Here is a 9,253-nt window from a genome sequence, read left to right as displayed (position 1 = left end):
ATCACATCTATCCTTGCTGAGCCCCAGTCTCCTCCTCTGTAAGGTGGCAAAAACTCATTTTTACCTCATGACGGGTATGAGGATTCCGTGAAATAATAACTAACATTTATGGAACACTTACTGTGCGCTCTTCAGGGCACCTGACTCCTAGTGCACTGAATCAACTACAGTAATTAACGTTGCAAGACAGGAGCTCGGAAGTACTAGTCTGCTCTTCAGAGGGATGAGCACTCCTATTTACATAGAAGTCTCGAGGCACCACCGCTTCCTCTCAGAAAGGTGAAAACAAATGATCCGGGCTCTCCTGCCTCAAAGTGTCACGTCAGGGTGAGAGAGACCATGAGTACAGAAACCTCCAGAAGCAGGCGGTACCAAGAAAACTGGAGGTGTAATTATTATCTGCTCTATCCAGTTGGAAACTCGATTCCTTTTTTCTTTCTGAGATGCATTTTGATGCTCCAGAGTCTATGTTTTAGGCTCTAGGCCTGGCACCTCACTTGGGTTCTCTCTTCAGACCCTAACAATACAACAGTTATCACCCCCATTTTACAGATGAGACATGAAACTTTGAGATGTGAAATATAAAAACCTCCCCAAAGGTCCCATAGGTAGAATCAGGCCCAGGCACTAACCTTTGCACTCACCCCTCAGGCCTCCAGATAAGTTCTTTGAGGAGGATTATGCAATAAAGTGAGATAAAAAATGCTTTTATGACAGAGATCACTATTTTAGGGTAAGAAATTATGCAAGTTTCTACAATATTTTCTTTGGGGAAGAATCTTACCCTTGATTTGTTGCTGTTGTTTAGTTGCTATGTCATGCCTGACTCTTTGCAACCTCATGAACTGTAGCCCACCAGGCTCCCCTGTCCATGGGATTTCCCAGGCAAAGGCAAGAATACTGGGTGAGTTGCCATTTCCTTCTCCAGGGGATCTTCCCAACAAGGGATCGAACCCACACCTCCTGCTCCTGCATTGGTAGGCAGATTCTTTTACCGCTGAGCCACCAGGGAAACTCCTCTTGATGTTAGATGAATATAATTAATCTTCTAATAGTTACACAATATGGACAAGTTCTACCCAGGCAAACAAATATTTCTGACTTTCTCCTTTTCTTTCCCTTAAAAAAAGGGAAGGAGTAGGGGAGAAAAAGAAGATTCTCCAACTACCTGTAGTCCTCCCAGGAATCAGTAATGGTTAACTCTGTCATGTTGATTTCCTTTGCTGAAAAGGAATTAAAATGTTACAGAACTACATAGCAAAACTACAAGGTGTTTTAACCACCCCATCCAAGTCTCATATCTTTTTTACCTACCCACAGGGAACTGCTAATTGACTGGAAACTTTCTAACTCACTTTATACACACATATATTTAGTCAGGATTGGTAATTTTGCTTGAGCATTTAATTAAATAAATAGTATCATATAATAAATTTTACTGTCACATCTTACTTTTAAAAATATTCAATGTTATACTTCAGAAACCTGTTGACCTTGATATGTGTTAACTGAGTTTATTCCTATTTAACTTCTTTCTGTATCCCTTTGTGATGGCTAATTTTGTGTGTCTGCTACCGTACCTAGTTAGTCGACTGAATACTAATTTAGGTGTTGTTGTGTAGGACTTCTGAAGATGTGGTTAACCACCAGTAGCCTTTAGGAGATTATCCTCCATAATCTGTGTGGGCTTCACTCAATCCATTGAAAGGCTTTAAGAATAAAACTGAGGTTTCCCTGAGGAAGAAGACATTCTGCTCATAGACTTCCAGCTGCTGGATTACCCTATAATTTCAGATTTTCCAGACCCCCACAACCACATAAGCCAATTTTTTTGACTTCCTCATCTAAGTGACATCTAGAGGGCTTACAAATTACTGCTAACACCAACTGTTTGGCAAGAAGCTGTCCATGTCTGTGCACATGGGGAAGAATTTACCTAGAAAGAATCAGTGGGCACAGAGTACATGATAGATTTTTCACTTTTGTTCGATATTGTCAAACACTTTCTCCAAAGTGGCTGCAGCAATCTGTGCTCCTACAACCACCGTACTATTTTGCCATGATCACCAACACTTGGTGTTATCACACTTTTTTGCCTGATAGGTGAAAAGTACTGTTTAAGTACCATAAACTGTTTCCCTTGTCAGCATTAAAAAAGGACCCAGGACTGAACTATCTAAGCAGGGGAAGAGACATAAAGGTAGTTCCCTGGTGGCTCAGCTGGTAAAGAATCTGCCTGCAAAGCGGGAGACCTGGGTTTGATCCCTGGGTTGGGAAGATCCCCTGGAGAAGGGAATGGCAACCCACTCTAGTATTCTTGCCTGGAGAATCCCCATGGACACAGGAGCCTGGAGGGCTACAGTCCATGGGGTCGCAGAGAGTCAGACATGACTAAGCATAGAGAACACACAGAGAGCCCAAGTCTACCATGGAGGAAAGTCAAGAGTGACTTCTGTCCTTTTCACCACAGGGTAGGACCAGGCACGGAGAGCATGGCTATGGCCCGCAATCAAGGGCTGCCGCCACCCCTCCCCACCCCCATCGCTGTGCTCCAGACGCAGTGGCCTCTGGGCTGTGCTCTCAACAGGCCAAAGCGAGGGTCCTGCTCTCCTGCCTGCAGGCTTTTCTCCTGGACACCCGGCCACCTTGGTCTCAGAGACGCTTCCTCGACCTTCCTCCTCCTCTTTCCAGGTCTGTTTCTTGCTTCTCTTTCCTCAACAGGCTTTTCTCTACCTTACAGGATACTACCTGTGTACTCTGTCTCCCTAGTAAAAACTAAGGAAATGAATTAAGGTCAAGGATCACTGCACTTCCAGCACCAAGCACAGGCTTGAACCGTCTAATGCCCAAGCTGTGCTCACAGTGGCAGTTGTTGAATTCTTTTAGAATGATGTAACAGCTGTGTGTGCTCCTGGATGAGCCGGCTGCATGTAGTGCCTTCAGCTCATCTGATGCGCACACAGACTCAATGACTAGGCGGGCTGATCAGCCATGGCCAGGATCCCCAGAGTGAGGGAATGCACTGCTCGTGGCTTCATTAGCTCAACCTGAGGCTCACTGAAGCTGCAAGACGCTGCCCTTTACCTATTAAGTCATAACAGGCTTTGCTGTTGTTTAGTCACTAAGTCTCATCTGACTGGAGTCCGCCAGGCTTCTGTCCACGGGATTTCCCAGGCAAGAATACTGGAGTGGGTTGCCATTTTCTCCTCTAGGGGATCTTCCTAATCCAGGGATTGAACCCATGTCTCTTGCATTGATTGGAAGGTGGATTCTTTATCACTGAGCCACCAGGGAAGCCCTGTAACAGGCTTACAAAGCCTATAAATGCCATTCTTTCCTTGTGAATTTTGCTTCCCAACTCTACGTTTCTCCAAGTTGACATTTAAATTACTTTTTAAATATTTAGGTGATAATATAGTTCTCAAAAAAATACCTTGCTGGCAACAATTCAAATGTCCATTAACTGGTAAACAGGTGAAGAAACATGATACATCCATAGATGGAATAAAAATGCCATAAAAAATGAGTAAAGTACAACATGGATAAACTCCATTATCCAAAAGTGAAAGAAACTGGTCACAAAAGACTACCTATTATTGTATGATTCCATTTCTATGAAATATCTAGAAAAGACAAAGAAAATATTTTAGTGATTGCCCGGGGCTAGGGTTGAGAATGAGAAATGACAGCAAATGGGCACAAAAGACCTTTGTGGGATGATGGAAATGTTGTAAAATAGGCTTGTGGTAATAGCTGCACAATTCTGTAAATTGACTAAAAAATTATTGAATTGTACATTTAAAATGAGTGAATTTTATAGTTTATAAGTTACACCTCAATAAAGATGTTTAAAAAAAAACAACACAAAAAACAAACAGTAACAAAAATCCTTGACAGCTCTTCTCAACATCCCGGGCTGCTCAGGGTGTATGTGTACACGTAATCGCTCGGTTCTGTCCGATTCTTTGTGAGCCCATGGACTGTAGCCCGCTTGGCTTCTCTGTCCATGGAATTTTTCAGACAAGAATACTGGAGTGGGTTGCCATTTCCTCCTCCAGAGGATCTTTCCTGACCCAGGGATTGAACTCACATTTCCTTCAGCTCCTACACCAGCAGGCGATTCTTTACCACTGAGCCACCTGGGAAGACTTCTGTCCTTACACCTGGGAAGACTGTAACCTTCATCAAGGCTACAGAGCTGTGATTTCTGACTAGCCTCCTGCACACCGAAAAGTCAGATGTGATCAGACGCAGGCCATCTACTGTCCTCTGTGAACACTGGTCCAGGACCAGACGGAACGATGCTCCTGGTCTGAAGAGCACTTAAGCCCATGTAGCTTTAGCAGCAACTTTCGCCACTCAATCAATCAGATCCATTAGTAGAAAAAGAAAACCCAGCCATTTGGAGACAAATCTCCTGCTGGATTAGTGGTTGTCTCTCCAGTTACCATTGAGGAAGGAGTTTGGCAAAGCTTCTCCAGGCAAAAAAATCCTTATTGTGTCCCTCTCAAAGGACAGCTTCAGAAACTTTGACTTTAACATTGTTTTGCCTTCCTTTTTCCTTTCCTTTCTTCATCCATACCAGGCTTTGGCTTATAGATAATTACTTCTGCCAAGTCGGTCCTTCATTCAGAGGACAAAAGGCATGCTAGAAATGATGCCATGAGGTGCCAAGGGTCCCAGGCTCCACCCCCGCCACATGGCCTCTGCCCAAGCAGCCACTGGGCCAGTGGTTAGTAAAGCACAGGGCCAGCTCTCTGGGCTTAGCCTCTCCTAGAACATTCTGAGAGAGTTCAGAGAACCTGGTAGGTCCTAAGCTCCTTAAGAACCAATCAAGTGATGCGAAGCAGAGTGACCTGAACCAGAAAGGTATGTACTGCTACCTCTTAAGATCCGTTAACTAGAAGCAGTCACATCTCCGGGATCTTTTATTTCATTGTTTAAAGACACAGGGTTCTGTAACAAAACTCCACCTTCCCTACTCATTTAGGCCACCAAAACTGCTCTGAAGCCAAGCACAATTAAGCAGAATAAAAAGGTCCCAACACACTGGGGTGAGAAAGAAGTGGGTTCTGTAACTGTTCAAATCTTTTGGACAAAATTATCAAACCCGTCAAGAAAATGATGTCCCAGGGCTATCCCGCCCAGTAAACTACGGCACTAGGTTTCAATGGTTGTTCTTTTAAGAAAATTGTGGAGGGAGAATCATGTTATAGGCAATCAGTGTTCACGATCCTCTGGTAACATAATGTGGGGAAAACCCAACAGCCTGAACCCTATTCAACACTATAAAGTTTCATTTTACTGTAAACACCAGACAAAAGTTTCACATCTGTCTGTGAGTGGAATCATCTGAAACCACTTTTCCTTGTGGTTTTAAGTGTAGATGATTATACCGGGTCCAAGGTCCAGCCAGTACTGTGACTCCACACAGTTGCATGAATTTCAGGGCAGCACCGAGAGCAAGCAATCCCAGCTTGCCAACTGCCAGTGTTATCGGATGCGGAAGCAATGCCTGGTCCATACTGGCTTCCATCAGCAAGGGGATCCGGGGACACTGCCCCAGAATTTAAGCAACTTTTGGACCTTTAACTTCAAAGGAAGTAATACCTGAGCGTCAGAAGTTAAAAAAGAATTACTTCTTGAAATTCCAGCTATGATAATACTAGTACCCATTTTTGCTTGGTTCCTAGAGGTCCATGTTCTTATTTGAAAGAAGGGAAATAATCCTTCCTGTAGCCACAGTGCCAGGACAACTACTGCATAACTTTCAATCAGAACCTGGAGATCACCTTCTTTTCTGGTATTTGTGTGTATGTGTGTGTGGGGAGACCAATCTATCATGGCAATGATAGATACTAGATAATGTGGACTTACGGATCACTTCACTTTGCCTGGGAAATCCCACTGACAGAGGGGCCTGACAGGCTACAGTCCACGGGGCGGCAAAGAGTTGACATAGCTGAATGACCGACACACTTTCAGGGGCTTCCCAAGTGGTGCTAGTGGTAATGAACCTGCTTGCCAACGCAGGAGACATGAGACGTGGGTTTGATCCCTGGGTCGGAAAGATCCCCTGGAGGAGGAAATGGCAACACACTCTAGTATTCTTGCCTGGAGAACCCCATGGATAGAGGAGCGTTGGGCTACAGTCCATGGAGTCACAAAGAGCTGGACAGAACTGAAGTGACTTAACATACACACAACTTTGTAAAGTCTTCATATTTGGGCCTTTGAAACAATAGCCTTGGTCAATCCTTACGACTCACATACAGTGAGCTTGGCCCTATGCTCGACGTACAGGACCTAAAGGTGACTGAAGGAAAAGCTCCCTTAGACTTTGAAAATGCAGAGTCTGAAGGAGACAGGAATGAAAAAAATTCCCAGGCAATCTAGATTGACATCGTAAAAATAAGAAATGCAAATATCTTTAATATAACTTGAGTATCATTTACAAGTATATGACTTTACCAAGATAGATGGTATCTATTAAGGAAACAGCGACTGATTAGTTACTAGGTTTAAAATAGCTGTCAACAGACACATACTTTGAAGGCTGTAGGGTGCGCTAGACCATTTGGTTAAGTGTTCCTGTCTGCCCAGTTATTAATTTAAAAAGGTGTGTCATGGAGTTAAAAGCAATGAAACTACAGGAAGAATGTCTTATGTGCTGAGCTGTGTTTGTTCAGAAAGTCCCCAAGTATTGATACGTAATGAGCAACAGGAACTTTACGAGACCAAAGTCCAGTAGACTCTTGAACAATGAGAGGGTTAGGGGCACCCGTTCTCGCCATGGTTGAAAATATGAGTATAGTCGGCCCTCCATATCCACAGATTCCATCAATACAGCAATACTGATTTTACTACTGAGAAAAATCCAAGTATAAGTGAACCTGAGAAAGTTCAAACCTGTGTTGTTCAATGGTCAGCGGTAAATTACTGATTTCAAATATCCAGCGATATTCCTTTTTTTAGTTTACTGGTTCTTTCCAAACACCACTCTTACATGATACCTGGAACAATTTTAATGAATGTCCCTCAATCAGAGCCCATGAGACGGGTCATTCTGCTTTGCATTAAAATCCAAGCCCTTGCAATCAGAAAGAGTTCACAAACTCAAAATAATGTAAAAATAGCTTGCTTGTTTTAAATATAGTTCTGTTGCTGGTAAGGGGAATCAAACTTCTGGAACTTCTGCGATGTGTAGTTTCTCACCTTCCCTCATACAGCCAGCTTTACCAAGGCTGCTTACAAACTACCTAAGAAACCCCTCCTGAACTTAACTCGCTCACACATCCCTCTTTTTCTCCTTCCTCCCAACACTAGGACAAAGTAAACAAGTCCGAAGAACAGAACCGGTAAAAGTAGGCCACCTCCAGTACCGCAAGTGCAGAAGGCACGAGGCGGCGGAACTGATGGCCCCGCGCAGGCTGAGGCCAAGGGAAGGGCACTGTTGTCCTGCCATAAACTATAAACTCGAGAACAGCGCAGGCTCTGTTTCTTCTCCAGGGTGGTTCCCATGGGTGACCTCTGTGCTTGGCACAGCCTGGTGCACAAGAGAGCTGCTGAAGGAATGAATGTAGATGGGAAGCTGGCGCATCCCTAACAGTTGCTTGGAACATGGTAGCTGTGATCGTCAGTGCAACTGCAGTTCCACCCACCACGGAGCAGGTGAGGGTTTCATTACAACTGTGTGATGAGCACACAACTTCTGTATTTACCCAACAAATATTTTTAAGTTCTTACTGTGCCATCAGCACGATGAGAGATTTCAAAAAATCCTCAAGGAGTGTACAGCTCATTGACCAAGAGAAAAATTTGTGCCAATAATATCAACACTATTCATTTATCCACTTATGTGTTGGTCACTCTGCTAGATGCTGAGGATAAGCAGTAAACAAGACAGATGAAAATCAACACAGGTAGGGTGATTATGGGCTAGCAAACAAAAAATAACTACTGTTTGCAGTTAACACACTGTCCTAACAACTTTTGTATCCATATAATCTACACAACAGTCATATGAGGTGGGTGAAAACCGAAGGCAAGGTCAAACAGAGGAATACATCATCGAGCACATACAGGAATCTGGGGTAACACAAAGGATGGGTCGGCTCGCTGTAGAAGTCGTCAGTCCTAGGGGCACAGCAGTGGCACTGAATGTCATATAAGAACAAGCGTTTTGTATGCTTAAAGTGTCTATGCACTTAGAAATGGATTGTACCATCAGACATAGTTGTGTCTGGCACTCCAAGTGTAAGACGAAGCCATGGAAAAAATAAACCATTTGGTCCATTAAAACCATTAAAGTTTTGTTTTTTTAATTGCAGCACTTAAATATAAAGAATTATCATTTTCCTGATTTTCTTTTGTCCTTTGAACTTTTGTGGCCAGAAAGGGATTGGTTAGCTTAGACCTCAGGCATCTGAATCCAACAGGTGACCAGGGTGGTCTCTGGTCCTCCTCTCCCCTCTCCCCAGAGACCGGGGCTTCCCTCCCTGTAACTCAGGAGGGGCCAGGGTGGCTTGTAGCTGAACTCATAAGCTGAGATCTGTCCTGAAGTCCAGTCCCAGTCTGTTACAGGTTTATTACAGGCAGTATGTTATCATCTGAACTTCTATCCCTTCTAGCGTTGGCAGGTTTCTGATCCCACTTTCGTACCTTTTCTTCCTGGCACACATCTCTTCCTGCATTTGTACTGTTCACGGATACAGCTGCACCTTGAAGGGGATCAGCTGCTTGCTTGCAACATCAGGCATAAGAGTTTGAAAAGACAGTTGTAAGAACTAGAATTTTTCTAGTTGTTGGATTTTTCTTCTGCTGCATTCATAGTTTCAGGTTACTAAAAGTTAAACACGTGCTCCCCACAAAGAAAAGTAAAGAGAAAATGGTAAGATTTTAAGTTAGGTTTACCCTTAGAAAGTCAGTTTGCAAAACAGAGGAAGCGACACATTTTAGGTTAGTTTTTAAAATTTTTTATCCATTAATATGGAATAGATTTATCAATTTCTAAGGGTTTTTTTAAGCTTAAATATTATAAACATAATCCACTCACATAAAACACTCCAGAAGGCAGAGTGTAAGACAGACATAAAAAGCCCCTCTTCCTCTACCCTAGAATTAACCACAGCTATCCTTTCGTATTTAACTTATATGCAGAGTACATCATGAGAAACGCTGGGCTGGAAGAAGCACAAGCTGGAATCAAGACTGCCAGGAGAAATATCAATGACCTCAGATATGCAGGTGACAC

The sequence above is a fragment of the Bison bison genome, unplaced genomic scaffold (genome assembly GCF_000754665.1).
Source record: "Bison bison bison isolate TAMUID 2011002044 unplaced genomic scaffold, Bison_UMD1.0 scf7180017864223, whole genome shotgun sequence".
NCBI lineage: Eukaryota > Metazoa > Chordata > Mammalia > Artiodactyla > Bovidae > Bison > Bison bison.
This window is presented reverse-complemented; position numbering follows the sequence as displayed.